Below are 16015 nucleotides of genomic sequence, written 5' to 3'. Positions count from 1 at the left end.
AAGCGCCACTACTGCCAGCTAAATAAAAGATTCAAACTACTAAAGGCACTAACTACTGATAGGGATAGTTAGCAAATGAAAGATATTAATAGAGAACAAACAATGTATTTACCTTAATATCATCACATGTCATAATATATATATCAGTTCATGACAAATTATAAATCTCCGCCATCTCTCTCCCCACATCCACCACTGCTGGCGGCTCACCTCCAACTGCGCAACGCTACGCGCTGTTCACATCCAGCTGCCGCTGCCCAACACTACAATGGCAGACAACAATGCAAACTAGCCACAGACTGCACACAGCACAGCCAGTGATTTTCATATTGAGCGCTACGTAACGTTGCCAATAAGAAAACATAAACAGCCTACTTACAATGTTTCTTTCTAAATTCTGAAGCACTACATCCGTAAAGTGTTACCGGTATAATATTCGACTGATACAAGCGGATTTTGAAGTTAAAAATGTAAATGTCGTGTGACTAGGGCCTCCCGTCGGGTAGACCGTTCGCCGGGTGCAAGTCTTTCGATTTGACACCACTTCGGCGACTTACGCGTCGATGAGGATGAGATGATGATGATTAGGACAACATAACACACAGTCCCTGATAGGAGAAAAATCTCCGACCCAGTCAGGAATCGAACCCGGGCCCTTAGGATTGACATGTCGACCCCTCAGCTACCGGGGGGGCGGACATTTTGAAATTATTAAGTAATCTTTGCTTTAAATTTTAATGAAACTAAAAGTTGATTTTTCGCTGTCGCTATCCAGACATTTATTTATATATCCATCCCTTTGTTGTTAGTAAAATTCTCTCTCAGTACTTGAAGCGGTCAACAGTCTTGCACCGAGCGAGGTAGCGCAGTGGTTAGACACTGGACTCGCATTCGGGAGGACGACGGTTCAATCCCGCGTCCGGCCATCCTGATTTAGGTTTTCCGTGATTTCCCTAAATCGCTCCAGGCAAATGCCGGGATGGTTCCTTAATCTGATGAGACCGATGACCTCGCTGTCTGGTCTCCTTCCCCAAAACAACCCAACCCCCCCCCCCCCCCCCAACAGTATTGCAAGTCAATCGTTGTACTGCCAAAGGTCCATCTTTTTCCTACTTGTGACCAGGTATTCTGCCTTTTCACCATTAACACGTATCCTTTCTCTTGGCTATTATTTAATAATTTTGCATCATTCTGGTTAATATATTATATAGCACTTAAATGTGCAGAACGCGAAATATTTACAAATGTTGAACAAACCACAACCTCATCTCCAGCAACAACAAAAACCTGTATAAAATGACGGAACCTGCTTATGGGGGTCTCTAGTACGCATTCCTTCTAGACTGAAGTGCCCACCAAAAGCACGGTACGTCCAGAGGTACACTGTTCTCTAGGTATAGAGTGCCCAAAATAAAAGTGGCCCCATGTCTTACAATAACACACAGAAAATCCATCGTTTATGCAAATACTGAACACAGAGCAGTAAACTGTTATTATGAATAACGACGTACCGAACATTCAATAGGTCAATAGTTCACAGGATGTGATGAAAATGCTCACCATAAACTTCGATATACAACTCAGCACGTGTCAACATGTTTCTGGAAACTTTTGCTAATTCATCTGGTGTGATTTCCGTAATCTCATTGCGAATGTTTATTTTCAAGTCTTCAATTGTATGCAGGTTCTTACTGTAGACTTTACCCTTTAAATTATCACACAAACAAAAATCCCAGTTAGACAGATAGAGCGATCTGGGAGGCCATAAACCTGCGGAAACTGTACGTTCTTCTCAGAAAGCTTCATGGACGTGTGACGTTGACTACCGCGAAGTACGCCCATAGCGCCATCTTGCTGGAAAAAACTTACATTCTCTTTCTTCCTTTGTTAGCAGCGCTATCAATGCTTGTGTAATTCCGTTACATACACTTGAGAGTTCATGGTGTTGTTAAAGAAAATGGGGCCTTCAGTCTGTTGGCCTGAAACTACACATCAAACGCCTACTTTCAAATCATGCAGAGGCACCTCAGAGCGTTTCCTGGGATTGTCTGTTGACCAATAGCGTGTGTTTTGAGAGTTCACTTACACGCTAGGGTTAAACCGTCCATCGTCTGCGCTGAAGTAAAGATTTGGATCCAGATAACCATCAGAGACATGCATGAGTAACCAACCATTCACAATAGTGTTGTTGTTGTGCGTAATTCCTAGATTTTAATGCTTGCATCACTCTTACTTTGTATGCTCACATATGTAACAGCTTCGCCATGTTCTGACATGACTTTCGTTTCATGTTTCGTTGGGAGGATAGACCTCTAGTTGATTTCCGCGGACGTTTTACCATAGTATCGTGAACACGTTCAATATTTTCCGACTAACAAACTTTTTTTACACGGTTACGTTTGGCGTTAGCGACTGAACCCGTTGCTCTAAATTTAGTGATCAATTTCTGCAGGGTATACTGTCTCTGTATATTTTATTGTGAACCTTTCGTTCAATGTTTTAAACGATCCACACCCAAAAAATTTTCAACAATAGACACTCTTTGTTCGACTGAAAAAGCATTCTGCAGAACTGTATTCACAACTAGCTTCAACCTGACTACTGACAACGCAACACTGATATCTAAATCGCCGCTCGACATCACGTGACCCCTGACGTTAAGAAATAACAACACTCATATACCTTCAAATATCATATTCAGTATAACACAGTGTCGTTTTCATCTTGGCCACCTCTTACAACAGTCTCCCCTGCGGAAAACTGAGAGAATCAGAAAACGCTTGTCAGTGCGCGGACGTGGAATTCTGGTTGAGTCAGTTCCGGTATTCAAGGTGTGTTTTGCCACGTAGCACGTGCGCAGACGCGCCCACCTCGAGTTAGGTTGCGCAACCAAGCAGCTAAGTGTTACACTAGCACATAGTAAACGAGACAGACTTTGAAGGGTTTAATTGGTGCCAATAAATTGTATTTTTCCGTGGAAAGCTGTAGTGTGGCGTTCCTGTGCGACTATTTCGCTACTGATTTTGAAAGGTATTCCTGTTTTGTTGTCATGGAAGTTATCGGGTGAAGTTGCTAGGAGGTAATTTGGAGGCTGTGTAGGAACTGTTAGCAGTCTGAATTTTCCAGTCCACTGGTTAGACCCCGGTATTTTCCTGAACATAATTAGATAGCTACAGGACTTTCAGTTGTTGACTTCGGAGTAATGAGAAGTTTAGCTCTGCCTCGCCGATCAAAGCGACCATGCCAACCCTTACTTAGTCTGATTTATCAGAGTAGCACTGCGGGTCCGCTGATACGGGTTTCTGCGTATATCTGCGAACTAGTGGGTCGCTTAATTTGTCTCACGAGGCGTCCGCGGCCGATGCTGACATCCTCTTGGTCTGTTCTCATCTTTGGGACAGAAATGTCCGGCGCGCTTTACCGTCTATTCACCTGGTTACAAGTCCCGCCCAGCCCTATCCCGTTTTAATTTCAGTCACAGTTACGTCTGCCAAGCAGTCTGTTCCCTGATCTATATGCCTGTTTTTCTGCTTTTCCCAGTAATTACCAAAGTGCATCTCTAGATTGTGCTGTGAGTAACACTCAGTTTTTGGACGTATTTTGCATTGATGGCACACGTCTCACTGCTATCAAAACTAGCAGTAGCAGAGAGTGCTGTACGTTGGAACACTTCTCAGATTTCGCCTCTATAACAGAAGTTTAATATATTTTATTATTCCATATCGAAATGATGTAATGCAGTCTTTTTACGAAACTACAAAAACCACTACACAAAATTAAAATATTTCCAAATGTGAAAACATGTCCCAAGGTGCATGTTCGTGTACATAGGAACCAATATTCTGTTCGAATCTGAAAGTGTTGCGGTCGAGAAAATTTTGTCAGTTCTGTATTTAATAATGTCTGTTACATTATTACTCTGCTGCACTTCAATAATTAATAAGTGAAAGCAAATTAAGAAGAAGTGTTATCAAAAACCTGTAACAAGTTAAAATACTCTGAGACAGAAGCTATTGGCAACTAACACATATTTTCATTTTGAAGACAGGGAAAATTGCTACGATACTGAAGAAATTCTGTTCACTTGCAATTGCGACGTGTCCCGTGGCAGAACACCTCCTTCCGTTCCAAGGTAAAAGATAGTGCACGACTGACTAACTATGGCCTACCTGTCCATACGTTATATGACTACTTTTAAAAATATACAGAATTTTACTCGTCATAAAATTCTACAGCTGAATACCTGACAGTATCCTCGAAATAGCCTAAAAAAAAAAAGAAAAAAAAAGGTTCTGAAGGGCAACGAAGAAGGGGGTATACTGAAACTTCCTGGCAGATTAAAACTGTGTGCCGGACCAAGACTCGAACTCGGGGCCTTTGGCTTTCGTGGGGAAGTGCTCTGCCATCTGAGCTACCCAAGCACGACTCACGACCCGTCCTCGCAGCTTTACTTCCGCCAGTACCTTGTCTCCTACCTTCCAAACTTCTCAGAAGCTCTTCTGCGAACCTTGCAGAACTAGCACTCCTGGAAGAAAGTATACAGCGGAGACATGGCTTAGCCACAGCATGGTGGATGTTTCCAGAATGAGATTTTCACTCTGCAGCGGAGCGTGCGCTGATATGAAACTTCCTGGAAGATTAAAACTGTGTGCCGCACCGAGAATCGAACTCGTGCCCTTTGCCTTACGCGGGCAGGTGCTCTCAATGCAACTACTCGAGCACTTGCCCGAGAAAGGCAAAGGTCCCGAGTTCGAGTCTCGGTCCGGCACACAGTTTTAATCTGCCAGGAAGTTTCATATCAACGCACACTCCGCTGGAGAGTGAAAATCTCATTCAGGGCGTAGACTGTCGCCAACGTACTGCTGTGCAGTAAGGGTACCACGTGTGGCAACCAAAGGGGTCCTGCTACGAGAAGAAATGGTTCCCTGGACTATCACTCTTGGTTGTCGGGCTGGGCCGTATGGCGGGTGACAGTCAGGTTGATATTCCTCCGATGGTGGGGCGTCTCCAGACACGTCATCGACCTGGAGTCTCATTGATTCGAGTCAAATTGTCTTCAGTGATGAGTCCCGCTTCGAAGTGAGCCCCGATGACCAGCGTGTTTAACTGGTATAATAGACCAGCACATGCTCAGGAGAGTGTAGGTAGCTGTTTCAAACCCGCAATCAGGATCGCTACGAGAACTGGGCTACAGTAGTTTACATGAGACGCCGATTCTATTCCGGATCTGTCTCCCCTCTCGTATTTGTTCATTTAATACTTCACTCCCTACTTGCAGTACTTTTTATCTGAGGTGCCCCATTTGTCCTGCTCACCCAAACTAACATTTTCTGATGCGTTAAATGACAAATTATTTCAGCCATTGTTTTTGACATAATTGTATAGTACTTGCTGAGAGTATACGTTTTACATATCCCCACAGATGTAGGAAATACAGCGTAGAAGTTAAATTTTTTAAATGGAACCTTGTACATTTTATTCATGAATACACTCACTCTCTCCAAGAGCTATTCACACTGTAAAAACACAGATGTGCAGAAGGTGTGGAGGAAAGAGGTTGTGAAGAAACTGAGCTATTTACTGTCTTGATTGTACACATTACGCACCCATCGTAGAGCTGTAGTAAGTGTGTGGGTTTTGTTATGATTTCCGACTCACGTAAACACAGGCAATCCTCTCCCCCCACCCTCACCCCCGGCCCCTGGACACCTCATTTTTTGTTGTTTAGCCTATAGTGCACTGCATACCAGTGACATTGTGCATCAGAGTAGCTTAGTAACGGCATGGAGGCAGTGCACATTGTGAATAGAGTTTTTGTTGTGCAAACGTGTATGATGTATATGCATGATAAGATGGAAATGCTTCTGACCTACGAGGAAAGTAGGTTGACAGGAAATAATTCAATAACGCTCATTTTTATGTTCAGTATTGTTAGAGAACATTATGATTATTATGTTATTATGTCTATCTTGTGTCAACGGCCTTGCCGCAGTGGTAACACGGGTTCCCGTCAGATCATCGAAGTTAAGCACTATCGGGCTGGGCTAGCACTTGGATGGGTGACCATCCGGTCTGCCGAGCGCTGTTGGCAAGCAGGGTGCATTCAGCCCTTGTGAGGCAAACTGAGGAGCTACTTGATTGAGAAGTAGCGGCGCAGGTCTCGGAAACTGACATACGCCCGGGAGAGCGGTGTGCTGACCACGTGCCCCTCCATATCCTCATCCAGTGATGCCTATGACCCGAGTATGACACGTCGGCCGGTCAGTACTGTTGGGCCTTCATGGCCTGTTCGAGAGAGGAGATGTCTATCTTGTAGTCTCTGTATGTGCCTGCACTATAATTTGCTGTAGACAGGCGACACCACAGAAATCGCAAATGGTGGTCGTTTGGGTCAGTGGAATGCACGCTGCAGGGCGTCTGGCTCAAAGCTGTCCTTGAAGTAACCGATTTGTCACAGTTCGCTGTGACACTGTGACGCAACGGCTGCTCATATTGCTGCTGAAGGTGCAGTGAGATACGCCAGGGCCACACACAACACGATGGTCTCCCCTCACGAAGCGCCACGCGGCCGTCTGGAGCCCGGTCATCCTGTGACTGGAGGGTCTCGTGACCACCGTTGTCAGGTGGAGACTTGCCGACTCCAGTACCGTGGCCAAGTGGACCAGGTTTCTCGGTTGAGGAGCCATGGCGCGAACAGCCCAATAGAGGTGTTCCACAGAATCTCGATCGGATTTAAACCCGGGGAGTTTCGTGGCTCTTCGAACGATACACGTACAATGCGAGTTGTGTGATACGTTGCATTATCCTACTGCTGGATGCCGTTATGCCGAAGAAAAACAGCCTGCATGTGGCGGTGAACATGGTACCCAAGGATAGATGCACACTTGTGTCAATTCATTGTGCCTTTCAGAATGACGAGGTCGCCCAAGAAATCCAGGAAAACAGCACAGACCCTTCTGAGGCCTGGGTGTTTGCTGTTAGACGTTTCACGCCGTACCCGCCAACGGCCATCTGTCCGATGGAACATAAAACGTGATTTGTCTAAACAGGCTACCTGTCGCCACTCAGTGGCGATGCAGTTCAGTTGCTTTCGTGGCCGCTGCAGAGGTCCATACGCAGCAACGTTCGCTGGACGGCCGTTGAGGAGGCACTGTTGGTAGCCCTCTTGGTTCATTTGGGCGGTCAATTGCTCAACAGTTGCTCGTCTATTCGCCTGTACACATCTCCGCTGCCGCCGTTCTCATCTACGAGGGTTATCCCAAAAGTAAGGTCTATTTTTTTATAAGTACAAAGACTTGTTTGCTTCTACAATGGTTTACATCAGTTTACAGCTTGAACATTTAGCTATTTTTCGACGTAATCACCATTTCTGTCGATGCATTTTTGTAGACGCTGTGGCAGTTTTTGTATGCCCATGTCACACCAGCTCGCCGCCATGCTGTTCAGAAAGTTATGAACCTCTTCTTTCACTTCGTCGTCGGAGCTGAATCGCTTTCCGGCCAAATGTTCTTTTAACCTAGGGAACAGATGATAGTCACTGGGCGCCAAGTCAGGACTATAGGGTGGGTAGGCGATTGTGTTCCACTGAAACTGTTGCCGGAGACCAACGGTTTGCCGAGCGATATGTGGGCGAGCGTTGTCATGGACAACGTGTACGCCCTTGCTCAACATTCCTCTTCCACGGTTCTGAATTGCCCGTTTGACTTTTTTCAGAGTATCACAGTACCTGTCAGCGTTAATTGTGGTTCCAGTGGGCATAAAGTCGACCAACAATATCCCTTTCCGATCCCGAAAAGCGGTTGTCATGACTTTACCGGCAGACTGCAAACTCTACACCACTTACGAACATTTTTGACATCCATGCCCGACTCACCATACACTTCCGCCAAATGGCGATGGATTTCAATCGACGCAGTGCCCTTTGCGTTCAAAAACCGAATAACTGCGCGTAATTCGCACTTGGCGGTAACATCCACCGGGAGCTCCATTCTCAACAGCTGCCAAGCCAAGACTGAGCGCCTCAGCGCGGCGTGCGTATGTTTACACACAGCGCGTGAACCATTCGTCATAACAGTGTGACAAATTGCCACACAAACAGAGTTCTGAACTTATAAAAAAATAGGATACCTTACTTTTGGGATTACTCTCCTATCATCTACAGCCATTGTGCAACACAGTTGTCTCGGCGCTGGATTTGGTTCAAATGTTTCTGAGCACTATGGGACTTAACTTCTGAGGTCATCAGTCCTCTAGACTTAGAACTACTTAAACCTAACTAACCTAAGGACATCACACACATCCATGCCCGAGCCAGGATTCGAACCTGCGACGGTAGCGGTCGCTCGATGGCGCCGGATTTGGATAGCCCCATTTTGTCATGCAGAACTTTAAACAAGCGGCATGGGAATAGTTTATGAACTTAGCCGTGTCGCAACGCTTCAACCTGTGGCCAGAAAGTCGATGATCAGCGTTTTTGGATGTCAGATACATCACTCCGTTTCCGCATTACGACGAAGACTGCACTGATTCTTGCATCCCCGGGACACACTTCATGTACACTCCACTGCTAGTGCTGCCAGCTGCCGTCTTAGAGTGGTTATTACGTGTGGACGTCGAATAGACATCTACATCTACATTTTTTCTCCGCAAGCCACACAACGGTGTTTGGCGGAGGGCATTTTACGTGCCACTGTCATTACCTCCCTTTCCAGTCGCGTATGGTTCGCGGGAAGAAAGACTGCCGGAAAGCCTCCGTGCGCGCTCGAATCTCTCTAATTTTGCATTCCTGATCGCCTCGGGGGGGTATAAGTAGGGGGGAAGCAATATATTCTACACCTCATTCAGAAACGCACCCTCTCGAAACCTGGACAGCAAGCTACACCGCGATGCAGAGCGCCTCTCTTGCAGAGCCTGCCACGTGAGTTTGCTAAACATCTCCGTAACGCTATCACGCTTACCAAATAACCCTCTGACGAAACGCGCCGCTCTTCTTTGGATCTTCTCTATCTCCTCTGTCAACCCGACCTGGTACGGATCCCACACTGATGAGCAATACTCAAGTATAGGTCGAGCGAGTGTTTTGTAAGCCACCCCCTTTGTTGATGGACTACATTTTCTAAGGACTCTGCCAACGAATCTCAACCTGGCACCCGCCTTACCAACAATTAATTTTATATGATCATTCCACTTCAAATCGTTCGGTACGCATACTTCCAGATATTTTACAGAAGTAAGTGCTACCAGTGTTTATTCCGCTATCATATAATCATACAATAAAGGATCCTTCTTTCTACATTTGTCTATGTTAAGGGTCAGTTGCCACTCCCTGCACCAAGTGCCTATCCGCTGCAGACCTTCCTGCATTTCGCTGCAATTTTCTAATGCTGCAATAGGGGGTGGTCACGTTAATGTGACAGGACCGTGTAGCGCTGGTAGCTCTCGCTGTAACAAATTGCTCCTTCAGTCGACCGGACGAAGTGCGGAGCGGCCCAGAACCTGGCTTCACGTTCAGATCGCCGTGAGCTCATTGTTTCCCTATTCGATTGAAGCGCAAGATGGCATGGTTCCTTCCATAACGAAAGGTCCAATTTCCTTTCTCGTCCTTGTTAAGGACCTTCTTTTACGCCTCTAATAACACAGTCGACGACAATACGGTGAAACCTTTTCCATTTCTCGCGAACAGCTTGCAGGCCATTATAGAGGATAACTAAAACAGTAATAGGTCAGGAAGCTAGTATGAACGCCACAGAGTGTCAGTAGAAATGCTTTTATGGGAGGTGGTATGTTTGTGTATACCTCCGACCTGAAAACTGATTCTGCCAACTTGTTTTGGGCGGCCCATTTATCTTGCTCACTCAAAATAACTTTTTGTGATACATTAAATAAAGAACTGTTTCAATCAATGTTTTTTTTTAGCATCATTGGGTAGTTCTTGCTGAGGGTATACATTTTACCAATCCCCACAGATGTAGGAGATATGGGGTAGAGGTTAAATTTTTTAAATGGAAGCATCTACTTTTTATTCAAGAATACATTCACCCTCTCATGGTAAATAACACGTAATTTCTCTAATTTGAATATCACTTCAGTGCATATCATTAACTAAATCATTTAACCTCATCAAGGTGCGTTTGGACATTTTACAAATTAGCAATAAACCTTGAATGCAACACTATTGCACTGTACAGTAACTAGATATTGGTCAATAAAATTCTTCTGGGTCTGAGGCCAAATTGTCATCTGTAAAATTCCGACGTTTCGGCGACTGTTGCAAGGCGCCTTCCTCAGGGTGTTTTGCTAACTGCTGAATGAGCACTAGTTTGGATACTTATATACTATGGACGAGTACTGTCATTGGATGTGTGAGAAGGAAGGGTATTAGGAGTTCAATTCCTCCGCAACCTCACATCCAAAGACAGTACTTGTCCATAGTATATAAGTATCCAAACTAATGCTCATTCAGCAGTTAGCAATACACCCTGAGGAAGGCGCCTTTGAAACAGTCGCCGAAACGTCGGAATTTTACAGATGACGATGCGGCCTCAAACCCAGAAGAATTCTTTTGACTGTGACAACGGCCATGGAAGCCTACGTTTACAGCGAACTGGATCTTGTTATTGTGCAGTACTTACTACGATGCAGAAGTAACATGGCCCTTTGTAGTAACTTTTACTGTGATACCACCACGACACGAAAAAACAGAGCGTTTACGCCACATGCTGAAAATGGTAACCGTTGGCATTCACATTTACGGTCGCTCTGTGGACGAAGGACGTCATACACCATGCTGCTACTTCCTCTGTGATGGCTGTGCAAAGATTAACAGTGCGTTGCTGCATGTCCTAGGGTGTTGTTGGATCAATTTGGTAGACAGCATCGCTGACTGCTCACCGTAGATAAAAAATCCAGCGTGTGAGATTCCGGAGACTGGTCCACCACGTCCAAACCACCTACCATGGTATTTATGGTCCAGAATTCGTCTTGTTCGTAGGGTGTTACGTGCAGGGTATCCATCATGCTGATAACATGTGACCATCCTCTGCTTCAGAGATATGGCATCCAAGATAACAGGAAGAGCGAGTCTTAAAAATCTGGCATATTATCTGCCATTTTGGTTGCCATTTACAGAGAAAGGTCGATAATGATATCTCCAATAATTCCGCAACAAACATTAACGTTCCATGGACGTTGACGCTCTACCTGTCAAATCCATTGTGGATTGTTGATGGAACAACAACGCATATTTCCTTTGTTGGAGAATGACGCCTCGTAGGTAAAAAGAACACCTGAGAAGAAATTAGGATTAGTTAGGAGTCGTTGCTGACCCCACTGACAAAATTGAACGCTATTGTTGGAGTCATTTCGATGAAGCTTTTGGCATAAATGAACATGGAAAGGATGGGATTTATGATGTTGCAAGAATGTGATGTGCACTTGTTTTCGAGATACCAACTTCATGTTGACTTGAGGATTCACAGCTACAGTAGTGAGCGCAGCGACCTCAGTAGCTTCGTCGGTTCATATTCTACGACAATTTCGAGAGCTTCCATTTAAACTTTCCGTTTCACATAGACGAGATACGAAACTATAAAACATCCAGCGAGAAGGCGATGGCTTGTCAGAGAATCGCCTGCTGTACAGTAGTTGCGCCTGAACGTAATTGGAGGGCAGTGGGGAATTCTGTAGTGTTTTCTGTCTGATTCCCAGTGATAGCCATGTGTTAGTTATAACGAGGCCAGAAGAGGGCCTGTAACCTACTGTCTGCGTGCTAGATGGTACAAATGGCTCTAAACACTATGAAACTTAACATCTGAGGTCATCAGTCCCCTAGACTTAGAACTACTTAAACCTAACTAACCTAAGGACATCACACACATCCATGCCCGAGGCAGGATTCGAACCTGCGACCGTAGCAGCAGCGCGGTTCCGGACTGAAGCGCCTAGAACCGCTCGGCCACACCGGCCGGCTGCCTGTTAGACTCACCGGACCTACATCAGGAACACTCCCGTGGTCATCCCACGCACCCTGACTGCCAACTTGTACATCGATCTGATGATTCGACCGGTTGTGCTGCCATTCATGAACAGCATTTCACGTGGTTTTCGCAACGGGATAACGTTTGCCCACATACAACTATTGTAACCCAATATAGATCATCGAAATTATGCCTTGGCCTGCTCGATCAGACGGTCTCCATCGAGCACATATGGGAGGTCATCGGACGATAACTCCAGAGTCATTCAACAGCATCAACCGCCTAAGTGCCACTCTTGGTAACAACGTTTCCCTTTTATATATTTCATATGTATTTATATATTATATATATTAGGCCTAAGCCCTTTTAAAAGCTGATTAGAGTACAGTGTAAAAGTCTCAAGTAAATCAGTGGAGTACTTTTCAATATTTTTGGTAAAATGTGAAATACTACTTGTCCTTGTATGATAGTATAGGTAGCTTGCGCTACTGTTATTTTGTTTTCGGCCTAAAGATTTAACTACGACATTTACATGCTCTCTGTTGTAGCCATAAAGCTTCTTACGTATCATTTTGAAATTTCCATCTTTGTTCCTCGACACAGGTTGAAGAGTGAGGAACACCAAAAGCGTGAATGTCCTCTGCACTTCAAGGTTTAGGCGTTTGTGTTTCTTCCGTCTCCACTCTTCACTGGCACCTCGTCCTGGGTCTTCCTATGTCCTTTTTCATCTTGGCACATGATCTGACGTGGTATACTCTCTACACTCATTCTTTGTAGGTGATTTTTCCCTCATGTTTTGTTTTCTTCAGTCTTTTCATTAATGTTATAAATATCTTGTAGATTCGGAATGTCCTTATTTTTTATGCGTATCCCTGGTAGTACCTTTAACTTTTGTGAGAAATCTCATTTCTGCTACTTGCAGTTTACTTTTTTCACTTTTTTAGGGATTCTTCACTCACTTCCATATACGAATACAGGTGTGGTCGTTGTTTCATAAAATTTTAATTTTGTTTCCTTCCGTATTTTGTTTTGAAATATTTTGTTTATTATTCTCCACATTGATTTATATTGGTTAATCTTATTTTCTATATCCTTATCATAAAAAATTGAAGCTGGAGACCTACTCAAGTGAAGTATTATCTATTATTAATTTGAATGAGCGGGCTATTTCCCACCACGAGCCACGATTTGACTGTATGTATTTTACGTATTGTTGAGTGAATTCGATCAGTTACATGCTCTCTGTTGTAGTCATAAAGCTTCTTATGTATCATTTTGAAATTTCCATCTTTGTTCCTCGACACAGGTTGAAGAGTGAGGAACACCAAAAGCGCGAAGTTTACACTTTCTTTTGTCTAATTGATGCAGTTTATACACTGCTTTTTGTAATTCATCTTCATGTTTTTTCAAAGTTGTTACATTATTTGCACAGATAAGATTATGCTTTATATCCAGATTTACTTCCTATCTTCAGCTCTAAATTAAATCATTCACATACACATTAAATAAGGTTCGTGACATACTGCAGCATATTTTAAATCCCTTGCTGGTTGTGATTTCATCACTTTTATTACATCAACTTTAAATGCTATTTTACGTCCTTATATAAGATTTTCGTGGCGTCAGTAAGATGTATGGAATATCCACCTTTATTGCGAATGTTCCGTGAGTATCTATTCAACGTGTGGCAGAATAAAGAGGGATCTGCAAAAGCGGGGAGCTCTTGCTACGCCATTGGGAGGTGGCGGGGATGTTCGACAGCCGAAGCTTTTGTCAGTGCTGGAGCGGCGTTTCACACGGCATAGCGCGTCCACACTCAAAATACTTTATCCACAGTGCTATTGCTTCCATTCACGGCAATCGATTGGTGTCGTCTACCTGTGCGCTTAAAACCTGGGAGGCAAACTTTGAAAAGAGACTCCGTCAAGCGTAAGAAAAAAGGAAAAGCATGATATATCAAAGCGCCCGAACGAAAACATAGAGCACATAACAGGTTGCGATTGGAAGAACCTCGCGTTCACTCAGGTCGCCGGCACAGCACTACACGAGCGCTTTGCAACAGAATGGTGGAACGGATTTTAAACAACGTTCTGCACCTTTATTCGTTCAAAATCCGAATATTTAAAAAACAAATCATTTGAATCGAAGACGGTTATGCCTAGAATTTTTATTTTCATTCATAAAAAAATTTTAAAAAATGGGTGACGAAGCCTTTCTCCATTTATCCGACGTCAAAAAGCAGTATTACAAATTCTGTAGGGACGTGGATCCCAAATCTTCTTCATTTCACGAATATAACTGTACGATGAATTACGTTTTCATCATGGGTCAAAGAGCTGTACCTTATCGAAGATGCCTTTTGCGTTGCCCTGACAGGATGTTAACAGATATATCCAAACATATTGGAAAAATATTAAATCCAGAATTTGCACAGTACGAAGTAAACCAACACACATTTTTTTTACGCAGGGAGCGTCCTCCCCTCTCCCCCCCCCCCCCCCTCCCAACGCGGCGGAGATAAGTAGAGATATTGTTAAAGTTGAACAATATTTTCAAATAATACGATCTTTCGAAATATTGATATCACGTAGCCGCTCCGTTCACTAAGCTTCTCAATGGACGACTTACAGGATTACCAGAAGAGTAAAGTGTTCCAAAAGAAACAATAACGAACGTTTGGAGCCCTGGGCGTAAGTTAACTTACTGAGGTTATTCTCTCACTGCTGAGGAAAGTGATGAATAATTCAAGTGCACGACTGGAAGAATTACGTGTCTGAGAGGATTTGTTCTTACCACCAGTTGTTTTATAAACTAGTTGTTTATTTTTATTCGTTCTTATTTTTAATCTTTCTTTTTGTAGGATGACGCTATGAAAATCAAGTTAGGTAAAATGGATGCTTGTTTGAAGCCTTTTTCAAAATCTCATTTGCGTTTGCCCTTACTCATCTTACTTGTACATAAGAAGACAACCGATTCTGCGTACGCCTTTTCAGCAATAACGAGCACTTGGAATGGGACACAAGATTATTTGTAGGTACTGCACTGACATAACAAAACTCTTTATTGTGCTTGTTGAGTTTATTTCAAACAAAATCAGTATACTTAAAGAGGTAACCTTGTTGTCGAAACATGTCTTGTACTTATTCGTAACGGAAACGTGTGACTGTAAACAAAACTTGCTACTTTATTTTTTAAAGTTTCGTAAACCACTGAATCTCTATATCACCATGCTACGTCTTTTCAGCAATAACGAGCACTTGGAATGAAACACAAGATTATTTGTAGGTACTGCTCTCATATAATAAAGCTCTTTATTGTGCTTGTTGAGTTTATTTTTAAAAAATCAGTATACTTAAAGAGGTAACCTTGTTGTCGAAACATCTCTTGTACTTATTCGTAACGGAAACGTGTGACTGTAACCACAACTTGCTACTTTATTTTTTAAAGTTTCGTATACCATTGAATCTCTGTATCACCATGCTACCTGTTAAAATGAAACACGTGCTTGTTGTTGGGGCACAATTTTAATGTTGACTTTTTCCTATGTTGATAGTCGTTGTAAGACAGTTGTTACAATCCAGAAAATAACTGGGCAATTCCAGAAGCGTTTTGTATCGAACATGCATCAAGCAGTTAACATATTTCGACTAATGTTCTGTCAGAAGAAGCGAACGTCCGACTTCAAATCTGTGTCCGCGCTCGCGCATGCGTGCGCGCGCGCGCGCGCGCGCGCGCGCGCGCGCGTGTGTGTGTGTGTGTGTGTGTGTGTGTGTGTGTGTTTAATCAGTCGACGTTGCCGCAGGAAATCATCAGTCGCGGAGCATTCAATTAGGATCGCGAGGGCCTCGCTGTGACCTTAATCAAGGAAACATGTCGAAATACGCGAGGGAGATCTCCACCGCCTGAACTAGCTTTCTCCTCCTAAATACTGATTGGAATTTTTGGCCATTCAAGCGATCCCACGAAACCCTCACTATCACAGCAGTCTTTTACGAAAGTTTTAAATCAGTATTCATCATTCTGGCAATAAAATTATTTTC

General features: G+C 43.8%; 1 long non-coding RNA gene and 1 pseudogene across 1 annotated transcript in view; one reads left to right on the top strand and one right to left on the bottom strand.

Annotated features, from left to right (window-relative positions):
* Positions 1–16015, bottom strand: part of LOC124615840 — a 415576-nt gene that overhangs the window by 246466 nt on the left and 153095 nt on the right. The window lies entirely within an intron of this gene.
* Positions 5974–6091, top strand: LOC124617381 (annotated as a pseudogene).

Source organism: Schistocerca americana, chromosome 5 (assembly GCF_021461395.2).
Source record: "Schistocerca americana isolate TAMUIC-IGC-003095 chromosome 5, iqSchAmer2.1, whole genome shotgun sequence".
Lineage (NCBI taxonomy): Eukaryota > Metazoa > Arthropoda > Insecta > Orthoptera > Acrididae > Schistocerca > Schistocerca americana.
Note: the sequence above shows the minus strand (reverse complement) of the source record. Positions and strands in the feature narration are given on the sequence as shown.